Source organism: Eptesicus fuscus, chromosome 10 (genome assembly GCF_027574615.1).
Source record: "Eptesicus fuscus isolate TK198812 chromosome 10, DD_ASM_mEF_20220401, whole genome shotgun sequence".
NCBI lineage: Eukaryota > Metazoa > Chordata > Mammalia > Chiroptera > Vespertilionidae > Eptesicus > Eptesicus fuscus.
This window is the reverse complement of record NC_072482.1, coordinates 45,223,947-45,244,265: the sequence shown is the minus strand read 5'-3', so window position 1 is coordinate 45,244,265 and position 20,319 is coordinate 45,223,947.

Below are 20,319 nucleotides of genomic sequence, written 5' to 3'. Positions count from 1 at the left end.
CTCTTTTGGCCCCTTGAGTGTGGCTCTTCCACAAAATACCAAGTCTATTTTGAAGAAGTGGCATTAGAAGAAGTTTAAGTTTAAAAAATTTGGTTCTCAAAAGAAATTTCAATTGTTGTACTGTTGATATTTGGCTCTGTTGACTAATGAGTTTGCCGACCACTGGGTTAGGTCTAGACACCTCTGAGAATGAAACTGAAAATTTTCCTTGGTGTTCATTTTGTCATATGAAGGTGAATAATATAATTTAAACTCACAATCCCTAAAATGGTCCCTCCACTTTGGCCAAATGATATCTGTCTCTTGTCGCCAAAATACCCTCTTTAATCCTGGTTCTGTACCTTTACTGTCTCCTGACTTAAATAATTTAAGCCCTACCTTTCTCTTAAATCCTAACTCCAGTATGCTTTTCAATTTCTCTTGACAACTAACCAAAATAATCTTTGACCTAACTGAATTTCCTAAGCATCTCTGTATATTTTAATACATCTGATTAATACTTTTATTAATATAATAGTAACTTCCTCTGGAATATTACTACTTTGTATTTTTTTTTGAGCAGTATTTTTCCCTAATTCTGAGAGTTATAGATTTTGGAAAAGTCAAGACAATGATATTTTTGCTACACCATAGCTGCTTTTGAAAAAAATCCAAAACAATTAACTTTGTAATAACCTTAGGCCAGTTCTCCATAGATTTAAAAACCCATAGACCTCAAAGGCAGGGACTGGTGTTTTTGAATGAGTTTTCAAAGTAATTAACTACCCTAAATAGTCATGACCCAAGTGCAAGTGGAGTGCTAGATTCATAAACAATGTGTTGGGTGAAGAGCAAAGATTCTTTACAGACCCTTGTCACTGATGCAATCTGTGATCTGGGCAGTTCAATTAACTTCTTGATATTCAGCTCTCTATTTGCAAATGGGATGCAAGAGATGCTACTTTTAGAAGCTTTTAGCCCATGATAGGTGAGACACGAATTATGACATTAGGCTAAGCAAATATTCCTTTATTTTTTTCCTCTTAGAAAATAGGAGATTGCCTGTTTATTTATAGATAATCCATCTTATTCTGAAAAAAAGTGTTAAGTCATTGTTCAAAATATATACTATAAGACTTTAATTTTATATATATTTATATATTTTAAAATATATTTTTATTAATCTCAGAGAGGAAAGGAGAGGAGAGAGAGATAGAAGCATCAATGATGAGAGAGAATTATTGATTGGCTGCCTCCTGCATGCCCCCTACTGGGGATCGAGCCCACAACCCAGGGCATGTGCCCTGGCAGGGAATCAAATCATGACCTCCTGGTTCATAGGTCGATACTCAACCACTGAGGAATGCTGGCTGGGCAGGGACTTTAATTTTTTAAGTAAAAAGAAGTCAAGGTAAATGGACAATAAGTAGTAGGAAAATAAGAGAAGAGCATGAAAAATAAGATGATGAAAAATAAGAGTGGGATTAATGACAGAAAGTATGTCTTGAGGCGCAATCCGGTTGGTACAGATGGACTGCAAATCTGACTCTGAGATTTCTAGCAGCCAGCTCAGATAGGAGAGCATGATCGGTTAAATGATTCATGAAGTCCATACGTAAAAACAAACCAACTGCTCAAAAGCAAACTATTCCTGGTACTAAGATCAAAGGAAAATTTCCTGTTCTAAATAATGATGCTCAAGTGATTAAGAGAAGCAGGAAGAACAGAAGAGACACAAAATTCTCCTTTTTAATGTTTTTTTTTTTAGGGTTTCTTTTTAGTATTTCTTTCTCCATTATATTTTTCAATAACAAAAAGTTCCCAGTAAAGCTATACTGATCACAAACTTAGGTGGGTTAAAATAATTTTTAGGGGGAATTTGAAAGAAACAACTGGGGAGTGGCAAAGAAACACATTTAAAAGACCAGGCCAAGAGTACAGAAATGACAAGTTTTCAGGGCAAAGCAAGGGCAAAAGAGGAAGCCATCTGGACAGATTGAATGTGGTGCCAGAACCCTGAAGTAGCAGGGCCTGAGTTTTATGCAAAAGATAAGGAAAATGAGCTAATAGTTGGGACAAGGTCGCAATATAATTATAATGAGTACAATTATTTTGACAGCTACATTTAAAGAATCTCTTCTGTAAATTAATTTTATTTATACTATTTCTAGAAAAATGATATATTTAATTATCCTGTATTTGTCTTGAAAGAACTTCTACATCCTGGTTACATTAGCTCTGACCATTAATCAATTACGAAGTACCAGCAATAGAAAAATGACCAATTAAAGCCATAATGAGATATCACTACATCCCCATCAGATTGCTAAAGTTTAAAACCAAAAAGTTAAATATTGGTGAATATAAGTATAACTTGAACTCTCATAAGTTGCTGGTGAAAATGTAAAATGATACTATCATTTTGGAAAACTGTTTGGCAATTTTTTAAATAAAATTAAACCTATATCAATTGTGACCCTGCAATTAAACTTTCTAGTTTTTACCTGAAATGAGAACATATGTCCACAAAAAGACTTGCAAAAGAATGTTCATAACGCCTTTATTCATATCAGCTCTAAACTGGAGATAACTCAATGTCTGTCAACAGGAAAATGAATGAACAAGTTGTGGTATATTCATACAGTAGAATACCAGTCAGAAATTAGAAGGCATGAGCTACTGCTACATTTAACAGCTTGGATGAATCCAGGAGTTACTACTGCATCATAGAAGCCAAACAGAAAAGAGTACATACTGTTCAACTCTATTTGCATGAAGTAAATGAAATAATGAAATAATTCTATGGTGAAAAAAAATCAAAATTGGTTCCCTTTGGTGAGTCGATGAGGCTTTACTAGAAAGGAACAGGAGAAAACTTTTTGTACTGACAAGTATTTTTTGATTGGTAATCCTATATAATAAAAGCCCAGCAACCTAAATGGTAAAATGACCAGAATGACCAGAAACCAGAACGACTACAGCCCCTTGTCCTGGCTGGCCCCACCCCCCAGGGAGCAGTTAGGGGCGATGAGGCAGGAAGGCAGAGGTGGTTAGGGGTGATCAAGCAGGCAGGCAAGTGGTTGGGGTGATCAGGCAGGCAGGTGAGTGGTTAGGGGTGCTCAGGCAGGCAGGCAGAGTGGTTAGGGGCGATCAGGCAGGCAGGTGATCAGTTAGGAGCCAGCAGCCCAGACATCCCCCAAAAGGTCCCAGATTGTGAGAGGGTGCAGGCTGGGCTGAGGGACCCGCCCCTAATGCATGAATTTTGTGCACCAGGCCTCTAGTGGTTACATAAGTGTGTACAGTTGTCACAACCCATCAAATGTACACTTAAAATCCATGTAATTTATTATAGAAGTCAGTTTTTAAGAAAACCCCCAATAATTCCTGCTTCTTGATGAATCACATGGTACCTGGGTTGGTCTCTGTGACCCTTAGACTACAGTGGAAGTGATATATGTAACTTCTGAGACTGGTTTATAGAAACACTGTGGCTTCCATTTTGGTCTTGCTTTCATGCTTTTTCTGTCTTGGATCACTTGCTCTGGGGAAGCCAGCTGCCATGTCTTGAGGACACACAGGCAGCCCTGTAAAGAGGAACTAACCCCCCAATCAACAATCAGTGAGTAGCTGGATCCCGCTGATGACCAGAGAGGAAACTTGGAAATGGCTGCTCCCATCTTCAGATGACTGTGGCTTGGCTGGCATCTTCACTGCAGCCTCATGAGAAACCCTGAGCCAGACCCTCCCAGCTAAGCATTCCCAGATTCCTGGCTCATAGGAACTGTGTGAGATAATAAGTGCTTGTTGTTTTTTATGCTGCTAGGTTTTGGGGGTGCTTTTTAATGTAGCAGTAGATAATGTGCTTTGTATACAAATTATATCTGAATTTAAAAATATTATAAAAATAAAGTAGCATAACATATGGAGTATTGGTCCAGTTCTTTCTAAAATAATACTATACATCAAAATATTGACAATAGTTGTTTGGGTTGTAGGATTATTGGTGTTTTTTACTTTCATTTTTATGCTTATTAGTATTTTTATTTCCTCTAAATATTATACTAATAATGTAACTTGTAAAATGAAGATTTTTAATAAAAACAAAAGATAGCCGAAACCGGTTTGGCTCAGTGGATAGAGCGACGGCCTGCGGACTGAAAGGTCCCAGGTTCGATTCCGGTCAAGGGCATGTACCTTGGTTGCGGGCACATCCCCAGTATGGGGTGTGCAAGAGGCAGCTGATCGATGTTTCTCTCTCATCGATGTTTCTAACTCTCTATCCCTCTCTCTTCCTCTCTGTAAAGAATCAATAAAATATATTTAAAAAAAAAAAGATAGAAATAACCCTCCCCCTCCCCACACACACTGTGTTCACCCTTCTGTAGATCAAGATTTGCTGAGAGTCCTAATAAAATCAATCTCTCTTCAAATTCTCTATCTGTGTGCTTCAATATTCCTCTCATTTTTCTCATGAGGATGCCAGTTATTGTATTTGGAATTTATCCTAAATCAAGGTTGACCTTACTGGAGATCCTTAACTTAATTACATCTTCAAAGACCTTATTCTATATAATAAAAGCCTAATATGCAAATTTCCCCCTCAACCAGGATTTTGACCAGGGGCGGGGCCGGCCAGCCAACCCCCTGCGTCCCCTCCCCCTGGCTGGCCAGCCCAATCAGCCCTGATCAGGGTGGGCCGGCAAGACCCCACCCATACACGAATTTGTGCACCGGGCCTCTAGTATTCAAATAAGACCATAGGTACAGGTACAGAGGAGTAGGACTTGGGCACCATTCAACCTGTGACAGTAGCTTTGGTCATATATTAAGGTTAACATTTAGACATTCAGTACTGGATTAGTTTCTGCATGCAGAGCTTCTCTAGCCATAAGGAGGATATGATTGGCCCACTTTTGAAGACATCCCAAGACAGTAAAACATACACCCACTACTTGTGTTGCTGCTATTTTAAATGCTGGAGCTAAAGTACAAGGGTGAGATGGGAGAAACCTTCTTCATTCAGAGGGTCAGAACCATGCCTGTGCCTTTCTATGCTGTCACCATGAGCTGCACCTTGCCTGGAGTGGTGAGAATCTGAGACACTGAACCCTCTCTCTGGCTAGAGATCTTGCTTCTCTCCCTGACTGGGTCTCCAGAAATACCAGAACACATTCAAATGTGCTTGAATTATCAGAGTGGGGGAGTGCACAGAGAACTGATGACCAAGTCACTTCCGAGAAAGCTGAAGTGGCCTATAGCCACACAGCTGACACAAGTCTTATTGTAAAGGCACACTCCTGCTTTTCCTCCTAACATTGAGCTAAAGAGTTTACTCCTAACATTGAGTGTAAGAGTTAAGTAACCAATGAGAAAGCAGCAAGTTCTTGACCCCAGGTGTGGTGAGGGAAAAATGGCGTTTGTGGAAGGTTTGGTGATTTGCACAGGAGAAATCAGATGTAGCAGATGGAACACAGAGAGACCAGGCTTGAGAAGATGAGCCCCAGGATGGGGACAGAAGGTGGGCTTGAGCGGGTAAATGCAGGGCCCAGGAGGACTGCACAGTGTGAGGGTGAGGAAAGACTGAAAAACGAGATCATATCTGTATACTGGGAGTGGTGGAATTGCTGACAATACAAGGAAGCCTGCAATGATTGAGTTGTCTTCAGCAACATCCTTTGTTAGAGGTTCATTTGTTTTCCACTTATTTTGGCTTCTCTCGGGCCCTTTAGCCTGTTAGCGCCTTGTTTCACACTAATCACAAGTGGCTGCTATTGCCAAAATGTGACATATCCAATTTAGGATTCTGTCTGTCAGTTTCCTCAAGTTCTGTTGGAACATTTACTGTAACTCCTTTTCTTCCTTGCTTATTAGTGTGTTATTTTAGAGTGTTGCTCAAGCTGCAGGGTTCCATGCAGTCTTGAGACTCTGCAAAGATCTACTAGTATGCTTATGTAACAAGTTTGTCTGGTTAAAGTTGATTTGTTTGTGTGTGTATGTGCATATTTAATTGGTTGCTAAACTGTAATGTTATAATGATCCAGAAATGCATTTTAGGATTGGAAGCATGTTTTATAGTGTGAAAAAAAAAAAAAGATCCATTGGCCCTGGCTGGTGTTGCAAAATGGTTAGAGCGCCGGCCCACACACTGAAGGGTCAGGGGTTTGATTTCCAGTGAAGTGCCTGTACCTGGGTTGCAGGTTCAATCCCGCATGTGGGAAGCAACCAATCAATGTGCCCCTCGCACATGGAAGTTTCTCTCTTCCCCTCCCCTATCCTCCCTCCCTTCCACTCTGTCTCTAAAAAAAAAACAACCCCAAAACAAATCAATGGAAAAAATATCCTTGGGCGAGGATTAACAAAAAAATATGGTTCACTAAAGCTAATTCAATATATTGCTTTGTTTCTCAATTAGGTATGAAAACTGAATCAGACAAGTTGCAATTAAGATTAATTCAACCATCCATAGGTTTTGTTTCTAAGGCCAAATGCAATGATATCAGAAGTAATATATTTAATTGCTAGGTACTGGTGGGACTTTATGTTCATGCATTATGAGTATTCTCTAGGTATTCTGGAGAGATCTTACCTGAGTTGGGGAAGGCACAGAGAACTAATGACCAAGTCCCTTTGGGAGAAAACTGAAGTGTACCTTTGGGCAGTAACTTTACCCACTTTTATCAGCGATCAAAGGTATGGGAGCCCCAGTCCCCAGAGGTCGAAACCACGAAGAATGTTGACAAGGGTTGTTTTTAAAAGAGATTCTCCCCAAGGGGTGACCTGCCTGGGGTAAGCACTCAGAAGTTGTGGGGTGTATCAGTGGGGGAAGAGGCAGACTGGATGGGGCTGGCCAGCCATTGAAGAGACCCCGCCTTTACTCAGGGAGCTGTGGTTTGAAGGCCCAACAGGGAGTTTCCAAAGAACCCATGACAATGCTGTTCAGAGAGCACCCACTTCAAACTCCTGCCAGGCCTGAAGAACATGAGGCCATCCTAATACAGTACCAATCAGAGAGGAGGTGTCCTATCCTCTCTTCCCTTCTTGCTTTCCTTCTTACTCTGTACCCCAATCCCACCTCCACCCTCCATTTTGACACTGATGAGGAAAAGACCAGTTTAACAAGACAGGAAAAGAGGAAAACTCTAGGAAGGAATGTTATCATTGGATAAACATTGAAGTATAGATAGATATATTGGAGTAGACAATTTTTGTATGTGTGTGTGTGCTTTTTTTTTTTTTACCTTTTTATTTTGAATTTATTTAGACTCACAGGAAGGTGCAAAAATAGTACATAGAGTCTCTTAAACCCTTCAACCAGCTTCCCCCAGTGGTGACAACTTATATAACCAATACAATATGAGGAACTAGGAAATTGACATTGGCATAATGCTGTTAACTAGACTACAGACCGTCTTTAGTTTTCACTGAGTTTTACATGTACTCATGTGTGTGTAGTTCTGTGCAATTTGATCACAAGTATACGTTTGCGTAATCACCAACACAATCAGAATTCATAAGAATACAGAACTGTTCTAACACCGTAAGAAAATTCTTGTGTTGCCACACCTTTTTGGTCATACCCAATCCTCACCTGCCTTTGCTCCCTAAAAATAATTAATCTGTTTTCCACTTCTATAGTTTTGCTATTTTGAGATATCATATAAATGGAATTATATAGTATATTACTTTTTGAAATTGCTTTTTTTCCACTAAGCCCTTAAGATTCATCCAGGTTGTTGGATATATCAATAGTTTGTTCCTTTTTATTAATGAGTAATTTTCCATTCTATGATTGTTCCAGAGTTTGTTTAACCATTCACTCGTTGAAAGATATTTGGGTTGTTTCCAGTATTGTGCTATTACAAATAAATATTCATGGATGCTATACACATTATGTACAAGTTATTGAATAAACCTAAGTTTTCATTTATCTGAAATAAATGCCTAAGAGTTGCTGGGTTATGTACACACATACACACACACACACACACACACACACACACACACATATGTATGTGGTTTTACTTTGTATTTCCCTAATAGCTAATGATGTAGAAAATCTTTTTGTGTGTGTGTGTGTTTTTTATGCTCTATATCTCTTTTTTGGTGAAATATCTGTTTATGTCTTTTGCCCATTTTTCAATTAGATTGGTTTTTTTTTCACTGTTGAATTTTGAGATATCTTTATGTATTCCAGATACAAGTTCTTTGTCAAATATGTAGTTTGCAAATATTTTCTCCAGGTCTGTAACCTATCATTTCATCCTCTTAAAAATATATTTTATAGACCAAAAGATTTAAGTTTTGATGAAGTCCAATTTATCATTCTTTTTCTCTTAGAAATTATGTTTTTGGATTCATGTCTAATACTCTTAACTTTATCTCCAGAAGATTTTCCTCTTGAATTAGAACACTTAAATATTTATTTTATTTAATACAAAAGAGTTTAGCCAAGAGCATAGGAACAAAACAACATGAGACAAACAGAACCCAAATAGCAAAGTTATCTACAAAATCCAATGATATCAATAATTAGGTGAGTGTGGATGCACTGAACAGCCTTCTCGAAAGGCAGACAATGTTAGGCTAGACCAAAATGCAAGATCTAACTACATGTTATTTACAAGAGATACACCTTAGATTTAAAGACATAAATAGTTTGCAGGTAAAAGGATGAAAAAGATACATAATAAAACAATTAAGAGAGCTGGAGGTGCTATAATAAATAGCACTTGACTTTAAGACAAGAGATATCATTAAAGAAAAAGGTGATATTTCAAGATAATAAGAGGATTATTATATCAAGAATATATAAAAGTTAAAAATGTACATACACACCTCACAACGGAGTGTCAAAATATATGAAGTAAAAATTGACGCAACTGAAAGGAAAAATAGGCAATTTAACAATAACAGTTGGAGTTTTCAATGGCTCAGTCTTAACAAATGATAGAACAACTGGGTAGAAAATCAACAAAAATAACAGCATCGATCAGACTGTCAGACCTCAGAGGGAAGGTAGGGGAGGGTGGGGATAAGGGAGATAGATCAACCAAAGGACTTGTGTGCTTGCATATGAGCCTAACCAGTGATCACGGACAACAGGGGGGTGAGGGCATGCATGTGGAGGGGTTTGGGATGGGAATGGGGGGGTGGTTTGAGGACAAATATGTGATACCTTAATCAATAAAGTAATTAAAAAATATATATATAAGTCTTCAACAACACTATCAGCCAACTTCATCTGACATTTACAAAACACTCCAAGGACTTCAGAATACAAATGCTTTTCAAGTGCACAGGCAACATTCTCTAGGTTAGATCATATGCTGCTGATCCCGAACAGAATTGAATTTGAGATTCACAACAGAAAGATATTTGGTAAACCCCAATCTCTTTGGAAATTAAATAACAGATTTCTGAATAATCTATGGGTCAAAGAATAAATCAAAAGGAAAAGTAAAAATACTTTTAACTGAATGAAACAAAAATACAACATATAAAATGTATAAAAATAATCTAAAGTAATGCTGAGCAGAAAATTGATAACTTTAAACATCTACCTTAAAAAACTAGAAAAAAGGAGTACACTAAAATAAACAAAAGAAAGCAAATAACAAAGAGAATAGTGGAAATTACTTAAACAGAAATGAAACCAAAAAATAAAGACATTTAATGAAAAGTTGGTTTTTTTAAAATGATGAACACAATTGACAAACCCTTAGCTAGAGTGCCAGAGAAAATAAGAGAAGGTGTCACAGATCACCAAAATCAGGAATGAAAGAAAGGACTGGTGCTACCTAAATTAAAATAATTATAGGAGAATATGATGAAATATTTAATGTCAGTAAACTAGATAACTTAGGTGAAATAGACAAGTTCCTAGAAAGAAACAAATTATCTAAACTTATGCAAGAAGTGGATAATCTGAATAGCTCTATGACAAGTAAAGAAATTGAATTAGTAATTAAAAATCTCCCCATATGGAAAACTGCAAAACATGGCTAAGATAAATGTATAAAGACAGAAGTAAATGGAGAAATATTTCAGGTTTGTGTTTGGAAGACTCAATATTGTTAAGATGGATGTTCTTTCCAAGGCGATCTATAGGGAAACACAATCACTTTCAAAATCCTAGCAGGTTTTTATTGTAGAAACTGAAAACTTGATTGCAATATTTTTTGCTGTGTCAACTTTACTAGTCTTTAGTCTCCAGCTATTTCATAAAACACTAATTTAGGTGTTTCTGTGAAGGAAATTTGCAGATGTAATGAATGTCTTAATCATTTGACTGTAAGTAAGAGAGGTCATGGTGGATACTTTTGATTCAATTGGTTGGAAGGTCTTAATATCAGGGCAGAGGTTTCCCTGAGAAAAAGAAAACAATTCTATCTGCAGACAGTAGCTTCAGCTCATGCCCATGAGTTATTCTAGGCTGATCTTCCTGCCTGCCCACCTATGGGTTTCAGATTTGCTTAGTCAGCCCTTACAATCCCATAAGCCAATTTATTGTAATAAATCTCTTTATATATCCCCTACCGGTTTTGCTTCTTTGGTTGAACTCTGACTGACATATTGATCCAATAGTTTATATGGAAATGTAAAGGATCTAGATTAGACAAAACAATTTTAGAACAGAACAAAGTTATAGGACTTATATTACCCAATTTTAAACTTAATATAAAGCTACAGTAATCACGAAAGTTTGGTGTTGGTATAAGGATAGGTATATAAATGAAAGAGATAAAATTGAGAATCCAAAAACTAACCTTTATATTTATGGTCAATTAATGATGCAAATCTATAGATGCACAAAGACTTACACATGAATATTCATAGCATCATTATTTGCAATAGTCCCAAGTGGAAACAACCTAAATATCCATTGATTGGTGAATGAATAAACAAAACTGTGGCCACCCATGGAATCGGATACTGTTTAGTAATAAAAAGCAATGAAATAAGTATACACGTACAACATGCATGAACTTCACAAGCATTGTGGCAAGTAAAACAATCCAGACACAAAAGACAACAAAATTGTATGATTCCATTTATAGGAAGTGTCCAGAAAAGGAACATCTATAGAGACAGAAAGTAGATCAGTGGTTCCTGGGACTGAAGAAGGAGCAGGAATTCAGTCCAAATGGGCTTTAAGAGATTTAGTGGAAGTCATGGAAATGTTCTAAAACTGGGCTGTGGTGATGGATGTACAGCTCACTAAAATTTACTAACAATATCATTGAATTGTACTCTCACAATGGGCCTTTTACACTTTATTTTACTTCAATAAAACTGCTAAAAATGTGAACAGAAAAATAACGGGGCCAGTCCCAATGATCACCAAGGGGAATGGAAAGGAAAATTCTCTAGAGAGCAAGTTTAAAGTGACAGCAGAAGATAAAAAATAAAGTCACTTTTGCAAATACATTCCAGGAGTCCAGCACGTTTCATACATGTAAGTTACAGAGGTCTACATGGCTGTCACTAGATAGTGTGGCTGTCTCTAAGAACTCCTTCCTTTTTCATGACAATTATATTTTCTCACAATGCCATGAGACTATATGAAGATATATTAAAACTTAGGTTCGGCCGTAGCTACCTTAGCTATAATATAATTTTACAATTTTCAGCTTAATGAGCCATAAACCATTTTCTATAAGATTCCAAGTGTAATGGAAAAAGCAATGAAAAAAATTACAAGTCAGAAGACAAGTGTAGAAATCCATGGGCTCAGAGTTGTCATTTAGTTTCTGCACTAGCCAGTTGACTTTGCTTGGAAGAAACTCTACTCCAAGGTCAAACTCAAACCCCTGATTTCAGTTGATCACTTAAAAAAATGTGGGTTTTTAGTCTCAGTGGCCTTAGCAAAATAGTGTGGATGGCTTAGCACACTTATTTTAAAGGTAGATAAGGGAACAATACAATTCACAACTCATATTAACCATAAAAATCAAGGATAAAAAGAGTAGGAAAACTCAAGGCATAATGTCATGCTATTTACCAATGGTAACATCAGTCTCTTTTCTACTCTGCATATTTTTCGGTCACACCGGGAAATAATGCTGAGCTGTCCCTTGAAGAGAGCCAGTGGTAGATGCTGGGAGACTTTTGGAGTTAGAGGCCCACTTGCTGTGATCACTATGAAAATAGGACCCAGTGACTTGTGTTTGCGGCCTTTAAGCTAGCATGGAGATACTAGCTATTCTGGAAGCGGAGGCATTTTCACATTCTAAATTCTATGGAGAAAAATTGGCCCTGATACTGACATTATTGCCTTCACTGGAGTGTAAAAGAGCCCCTTGGATTCAGATTTCTTAACTCTTCTTTTGAAATGGAGCGGATGAAACTTGCTTATCATTGTACTTAGTGAATTTCATTACAGGACTGTTATGTCTGTCAACGGGTGGCCACACACCACAGTTGATTCCCCCAGTTATCAGAGCCATCCAGCTGGATGCTCTATCTTTCCTCTCTTCCCCATGTACATTATCGCTGCCCAGCCAGAGCAGGCCCCTGCAGGCCACTGCAGCCCTGCTACTCAGGTTAATCTGGTACCAATGGCATTCAACTGACCTCAGCTGGACAATATTCTCCTTCTCTTATCCTACCTGCCATCACCCTGACAATGGCTCTCAAGAGCATCATTTCTAGAAAGGTAGGTGCCACTCTGAAATTTTACAGGAATGACACCTACTTTACAGCCCAACTGCTGACTTCCAGTTGATTCTTCAGGTCAGTTTCTGGGCCAGATACACTGAGAGCATGTAGTTTCCCTTTTTCAACTTTCATTAGGGACAATTAGATGATTAAGTCTAAATCTCACCAGTTATGAGAACATAATCAGAAAGACCCAGATTTTTTTTAAGGGATAAAGAATATAGCAAAAATTGCTTTTAATTTAATTTAAAAAAAATACTAAATTCAGCTTTTGTCCCCATTCCCAAAATTCTAAAAGGTAATGTTTTCAGTTGCACTATTTTAAAAAGTCTGTGATTTTAATTTGATGTCCTTATTGACCCAATACTTATTTAGGTCAGAGTTTAAAAAAAAAATGTTCAGGTTGTTTGAGATTTGGGGCTTAAGCATTTGTTACCGGCTGGTGATGTGTTGCCCTGACTTTCTGTGTATGTGGGTCACAGAATGTCTACTTTTTGAATTCAAAAGTTGTTGTCCTACTCAATTTTTGTAAATGATCCATACACAATTAAAAAGAAGTATATTCTCTGTGGGGAACAAGTGTTATATATCTATTAATTCAGGGTTAGTATAAATTATTTAAAGCTTCATGTCCTTTTTAATTTTCTACTTTATCCTGTCAGAGACTGAGAATGCTATATTAAACCTTTCATTAGAATTGCCTCTCCATCTTTTTTTTTCAAAAAGTCTTTATTTTATATATTTCTTGATTCATTTTATATATTTCTTAATTACGGCATATTCATGATGGAGTTACTTTGTTATAGAATAAATCTCTTTTACCATATCTAATGTTCTTGGCTTGATATCTACTGTTAGATATTTATATTTTTGCCCCTATGTTTCCTTTATCTTTGCCTGATAAAACCTATTAATTTTTTCTAAGTTTCGGCATCATTTTTGAGTGTTGTTGTTTTTTGTAAGAACCATCTGGTTAGAAATTATTTTCTAATCCAATCTTAGAATTTTTCTTTTTAACTTAAAGTTTGTCATTTACATTTATCTATATGAACCACTAGTTCTGATTTGTGTCATCTTGCTTTATGTTTACTTGTGTCTTTTGCTTTTGCATTTGTCTTTTCTATCTTTACTCTATAAAGAATACAATAAAGAGAACATCTTGCTTCAAATTCTGCTGGTCATTTTTAAAAGTTTAAAAAATACTTTAAGCATATCTTTAATTTTCAAATTGCCCATCAGTAGATGAGTGGATAAACAAGCTGTGGTGAATGTACACAGAACAATAGAACACTATGCAGCTCTAAAAAAGACAGCATGGAGGGACCTGGAAAGTATCATGCTAAGTGAAATAAGCCAGTCAGAGAAAGACAAGTATCACATGATCTCACTTACATGTGGAATCTCATGAACAAAATAAACTGATGAACAAAATAGATCCAGAGACATGGAAGGATGGAACAGACTGACAAATTTCAGAGGAAAAGGGGTGGGGGAAGAGATTAACCAAAGAACTTATATGTACACATGCATAACTCATGGATGCAGACAACAGTGTGGTGAAGACTGGGGCTGCGGGGGGGGGGGGGGGGGAGAAGGGGGCAGGGGAGTGGGGTGGAGGGGATGAGTGGGGGGGAAAGGAAGACATCTGTAACACTTTCAACAATAAAGATAAATTTTTTAAAAAGTAAAGGAATACATTTTGACTTCTTGATATATCAAACAAAGGCCAATATTAACTACATTAGTGGCTATGGACTCAGACTATTATATACTTAGAACTACAAGACTTCAGAATTTTTTTATTTTCTAGAGTCAGTTTGATAATATTTATTATAGTTACTTATATTTAACTCTACATTTATTTGGTTTTAATGCTGATGCATATCTTTTCACATGCTTACTTTTTAACTCCTAAAGTCTCAGTTACTATTTATTGCTTTTTAATTATTACTTACTGCTTTTTTTGGTATAGAATTGGTGTTTGAGTAATTTGGGGGAATGGTTACTTGATGGATGAATATATTTTGGGTGTCTTTGCATATATAAAAGTATCTATTGACATTTCTCATAAAAGACAACCTAACTGGGATGAGAATTTCTGGGTCACTGTATTTTCCCTCAAATAGTCACTTACCAAGTTCTAGGTTTTAGTATGTTATTTTCTCTATAGGACTCACTCCTTATTCATAAAATGGTGATAATAGCCATTGCTCCAGTTATTTTACAGAATTTTGTGAGGCTAAAGTGAGAAAATAGACATGAAAGTACATTGAAACTATAAAGGGCCACTGAAATATGAGATGTTACTATTTTTCACTGAGTTTAACATGAGGTACAATGTTTTAATCTTGTCTAGTCTGATTCATTTTTTTATTTGCCCATAAATCACTCCTGCTCAGTTCAGTAACTTTTTTAGAAGCACCTTCTTTTCCGGATCCATCTGTTTCCTCCGGCCTTCCCGGTCCAACCACCTGATGGGTCAAGCCTGAAGAGGCTTTCTTGTATTTAAAATCCTTTTAATTTTCCTTTTAAAACAAAAAATGGATTCTTGGTCATTGAAAATAGTAAACAACACAAAAAATAAAATAGAAATATTCAAATTAACTCTAAAGCAATTATTTCTAAAGTAATTCTTAAGTATTTCTAATACACAGGAACATTTGACTTTTTTTACATATACATCACCATTTTCTCTTTAAAATCAATAATTATAATGTTCCATGAGCTGATTTGAAGTAATTTTTTATTGCTGTATATAACAAAGCACACCAATTATAAGTGTATAATTTGATTAATTTTTCATGAAGTGACCCATTTGAGTAACCACAAAGGACAGAAAGGAGAAATATCAGCAGCCCATGTACCCTCTCCCTGAACTACCAGTTCCCTCGCCTGGATAATCACTTCTATAAGATCCCTTAAGCTGTGTCTGAGTGTGTTTTTTAAATAATTTGTTTCTTTTTTTAAAAAAATTAATTATATTTATTGGGGTGACTACCCATTAGCTTTGACTACATTAGAACTTGATGTGAATAAACCACACACCGTGCATTCTTTTGTTTAGGCTTCTTTTAAAAAAATCTTTATTGTTGAAAGTATCACAGATGTCTTCCCTTTTCCCGCCAATTGCAGCCTCTACCCATTCCTGCCCTGCTCCAGGCCTTCACCACCCCATCTGTGTCCATGGACAATGCATATAAATTCTTTGGTTAGTCTCTTCCCGCCCACCACTTCCCACCCCTTCTCTCTCCTCTTCTTTGATGCAGTATTGTGTTCGTGAAGTTCATCCATGTTGCTCTTAGCAGTTTGATTGTTTTAATTATTGTACAGTATCTCATTATATGACTATACCACCATTATTTTTAAAATATATTTTTAATGATTTCAGGGAGAGGGAGAGAGAGATAGAAATGATGAGAGAGAATCATGGATCGGCTGCCTCTGCACGCCCACTACTGGGAATTGAGCGAGTAGCCCGGACATGTGCTCAGATCGGGAATCAAACCATGACCTCCTGGTTCATAGGTCAATGCTCAACCACTGAGCCACACCAGCCTGGCTACCACCATTATTAATGGACACTTGGCTTATGTCCAGCTATTACAAATAGAGTAGCCATGAACATTTCTGTGCATGTCTTTTGGATTAAATATGTATGCATTTTGGCTGGCTATATGCTAAGGTGTGCAATTTCTGGGTCATAGGATATCCATATGTTCAGCCTTGGGAGATAATGTCAAGAACATTTTCTCAAATGTTGACACCAACTTATACTCCCAGAAGTAGTGTATGAGATTTTCAATCACTCCTTATGTTTGTGAACTCTTGGTAATTTTAACCATTATGCTAGGTGTGAATTAGCATTTTGTTGTAGTGATGATCAGAGGTGGGTGAGGAGGGTGAGGGCTGGATGGAGGTGGGCAAAGGGAGGGAAAAAGGGGACATGTATTATATTGTCAACAATAGAAATAAAGTAAAAAAAAAAAAAAAGTCCTTTTGGCCTAAGCTGGCTTGAGAATGAATTTAGTTAGTTATAATCAAGAGTCCTGGCCAATATGTGTGGTTTTAACAAAAGGTGAAATTAAACAGATGGAGAAGGGTGGGAGGGAATTCTAGGTAGGGAGAGAGCTGAGCCAAGGTTTGGAGGCCAAAATGCCGTGCTCTGCTCTGACAGCTTGGTAGAATTAACGCCTCAGCAGGTCAAGGAAGACAGGCAGTGGAGAGGATTCAGAATTGGTTCCCTAGCTGGGGGTGGGGGTGGGGAGGGTGGGACATCTGAGCATTCCACCAGGAGGAGCTTCAAAAGGGATGGTAAAGAGGGCACTGCAAAGGGTTACCTCACAATTTGCTCAGGAATAGTTCCTGACATACACACACTCTCCCCAGTAATGGCAAGCACCAGTGCAGACAAAAACTGCACATTTTTCTTATCTAGCTCAACCATAAATTTCCTACTGAATTTAAAAGGAAAATGAAGCATTGACTCATCCACAGAGGAATGTAAAGCAAAAAGGAAAGAATTCACTGTAATTAAGATTGCAAAATTGCTTCGGTATCATCTCCTGTTTGGTGGCTCGAGTATTTCTGATTTGTTGTCCTTTTAGGACTGGGAAAATGAATCAGGGAGCTTTCAACTGTGCTTGTCCTCTGAACACATAGCCCTTCTGTGATCCTCATTTCTTTGTGGTATTTCAGTTCCTTACCTTGAGATCCTTCAGCTTATCAGTTATATTCTTTTTAAAAATACATATTTTTATTAATTTCAGAGAGAAAGGGAGAGGGAGAGAGAGATAGAAACATCAATGATGAGAGAGAATCATTAATCGGCTGCCTCCTGCATGCCCCCTACTGGAGGATGAGCCAGCAACCCAGAAATGTGCCCTGACTAGGAATCAAACTGTGACCTCCTGGTTCATAGGTCAATGATCAACCACTGAGCTACACCGGCCAGCCTATATTCTTAATCTTCTTATTGGAGCTTATTGTAGTTGTACTTGTATTTTATGACATACTTTCTCGTACAATTTAGTAGACTCTAGTGTGGGCTCCCTGTCAAGAAGGGAGGAAATTAGTGATCCATGTAAGCCAATCAAAATTGGAACCCTGGTGTTTGACTCTGTGATAGAGTGAAAGCTCATCTTACTCTAGCTGTCAAAGCCCAGCTTTTTCTTTAAAATTGTTCAGCGGTGAGGAATTGGCTATGAGATCACAGGAGGGTTTGGCAAACCTAGAGATGTACGATGTGTTAGAATCCTATCACCTTTTTCCCCCCCATTCTGCCACTGACCCATTTGTGCTCATGACTACCTTAGAGCAGGCATTTTAGTCAGAGACCTACTTTTCCTCTCACCACATAATGATAATGAAACTATTCAGCCTGATTTCCATGGATTTTAAGGGAATGACCGAGAAAAGTGTTTTCTGGAATGAGAGTCATTTTAGCAGGGGTAATGGAAGGAAACCAGGATGTCATTATGAGTTCCCCACAAGCCATCAGGAGCCATCTCTCTGGCCATACCTCTAGGGGAAATGCCAATCTTCTTGGGAAATGATCAGCTTTGTGGTCGTTGGCTGATGCCTTCTTCTATGTTAGTCCTGCTTCTTGGCTTCTTTTCTTTCTCAGATTTTCTGTTGGTGCAGTTGTCCTGTAATCTCCCTGTTAGCCATGTCCCCCTACCGCCCTGACTGTACAGTGCACATCAGAATCGTACGAACAGAGAAACACAGAACTGGCTAGATTTTGTTTGAGAGCAGGAAGAAGTGACACTCAAGCTTCTGGAGTCACTCACCTAACTTCACCAAAAGTGCATTAGGTGTTTGCTGTGAAACATGACTACAATTGGGCCGTAAATAGTGAACAGATAGCCTACTCACAGATTGAAACCTCAGGATGACAAAGGCTGTAATAGGGCTGGAAGGAGCCTATGTCTGATGGGTAAGGGAGACACCATACAGAGGCTGAATACTACCTGCTGGATGCTAAGCTATGCTTTGTGCTCTTAGGAATTTTATTTTTTCCGAAGAAGAAAATCTAGCAATGTGTTTAGCAGTTATTACATGCTCAATAAGGTTTTCTTTTTTAATGAAAGAATAAAAGAAAAAATCCTATCTAATAAAGAGGGAATGCGCTAATTGACCCTCACGCTATCACAAAGATGGCGGTGCCCACAGCCAGTAAGGAGGGAATATGCTAATTGACTGCCCCGCCCTCAAAGATAGTGGTGCCCACAGCCACAAGATGGAGGTGCTGAGTACCCTCAGTCCCACTGTAGGCCTGCCTCTGGAGTCCCCCATTCCTCTTAGCCCCCCAGCCACCCAGGGCTGGCCCAAGGCACAGGAAGCCTTGGATGGCGGCTGCCCAGCCAATGCCTGAGGAGCAGGCAAGTCTCAGATGTCGGCTTCCCAGTCACCCAGGACTGGCCCGAGGCACAGGCAAGCCTCAGATGGTGGCTGCCCAGCTGCCCAGGGCCGCCCGAGGCTCAGGTAACCAGGGCTGGCTGAGGCTTGCGCTGCTGGCAGTGGCAGCAGCAGAGGTGTGATGGGGTGTCGCCTTCTCCTGATTGCCGGGTTGCCTCTCGCCCCTGAGGGCTCCCGGACTGTGAGAGGGGGCAGGCCGGGCTGAGGGATCCCCCCACTCCAGTGCATGAATTTTCACACACCAGGCTTCGAGTAAATTAATAAATATGTTTATTTTCAACAACAGCAGCAGCAACAACAAAAACACAATAAACTATATAGAGAGGTTAATATTTGAGAAGTGTTCACTATTGAGTCCCCAGGGAAGTGAAATACATCTCACCATATTACCTGCAACAAAAACTGGTGGGAAAGCCCAATCAAGAAGATTTCTACTTTTTTAGCAATCATGAGTAAGCTAAGGAGACATATCTGGAAGAATGGGATCTATGTGAGGGTGTGTCAGGGAAGCAGACACCAAGATGAAGTTAGAGTACAGAAGCTTTTTTGGAGGAACCCCTGTAAAGAAGAAGGAAGAGGGAGCAGGGGTAGACAAAGAAAGCTAGCAGACTGCAAGGCAGGCTTGACACCTGTGAAAGGAGAGGAAAAAGAAGAAGCTTGCATAGGAAAAGCCTAAGATGTGGGCACTATTCTGAGAGTCCAGGATAGTAGAAGAATCCCATGTTAGGTAGAAATGGCCAGGATCTGGTACCCTGCCTTGCTTGGTCGTTGACAAGGATTGCATGTGTTCTTGATTCAAACACTACTAGCACAGTGGATGCTGAAGACACACTTATATGGCTGCCCCAGAGGAAATCTCAGCTCCTTAAGCAAGTTGCACTCTTAAACTTTACTATATTTATTTTGTAATAATTATTTCATAATAAATCTGCGGTAACATTGTTGTCAGAAGAATGATATAAAGCATTATCCTGTACTACAGGCATCTTCAGGAGTATTGGAGTTGGCATGGGGATGAAAGCAGGTGTTATATAACAAAAATAGTTAATGAAACTGAGGACTTTTGTTTCCAATTATAATGGTGTGGTTTATAAAAGATTGATGACTCCATTGACAAAAACTGGAAAAGTCAGAGAAAAAAAGCCCAAACAGTTCTTTGAAAGGACCAAACACTGCCAAGGCAGCCAAGAATTGAAGGACCAAGGTCCCAGAAAGAAGGTGAGTTTTCTATGGAGAGCCTCATATTCTGCATGCTGCTTCTCTCCT